Here is an 875-nt window from a genome sequence, read left to right on the forward strand (position 1 = left end):
GGGAGAAGCAGGCTCCCTGATGAGCAAGGAGCCCGATGTGGGACTCGATCCCAGGACGCTGGGATCATGACCTGAGCCGAAGGCAGCTGCTTAACCAACTGAGCCACCCAGGCGTCCTTTGTTTTTGTTTTTTTATATTTCCTATTGGTACGGTTGCTGTTTTTTTGTTTGTTTATAATTACTGCAGCTTGACTTACTTAACTTTGCATGTGGTTTACAGGAGTGTTCTTATCCTGGGGAATCCTCTCTATGTATTACTAATTAAAATCATTAGTTCATATATTGGGGGGCAAATTCTTAGATAGTTCTTATCACAGTCAGCTTATGAGGAATAGAGATTTTCTGGGGGCCTCATCTTTTGCCACTTGTATTCCCAGCCTAACTACCACCTCTCCCAAAGCCAACATTACCAATTAATAGTGCTACTATGGTTAGAAGGCTAACAAGAAAGACTTATCTCTCTCACCACCACACACTCCTTTCTCCCTCACCTTTTCAAGTTGAAAAAATAAAATTAACGTATACCAGGAATAAAATGCCTTGATAAAGGCATACTATTACATACTATTTACTTAAGATTTTACCTCAAGCATCCCTATAGAAACTTCACTACTGAACTATAACCCATGTTTTTATATCCATAGCTTAAAAAAGTATAAACATAATGAACTCACACGGCATCATATTATGGGATGCTTCAAAGACTTAAGTTCCTTTTGTTGATGTTCATTCAGAAAAATGAGTGAAAGAAAGGAAGGAAGGAAGGAAGGAAAGGGAAGGAAAGGAATGGAAAGAAAGGAAAGGAAAGGAAAGAAAAGGAAAGAAAGAAAAGAAAAGAAAAGAAAAGAAAAGAAAAGAAAAGAAAAGAAAAGAAA

This window comes from Enhydra lutris, unplaced genomic scaffold (assembly GCF_002288905.1).
Source record: "Enhydra lutris kenyoni isolate GAN:26980312 unplaced genomic scaffold, ASM228890v2 scaffoldscaffold22, whole genome shotgun sequence".
Lineage (NCBI taxonomy): Eukaryota > Metazoa > Chordata > Mammalia > Carnivora > Mustelidae > Enhydra > Enhydra lutris.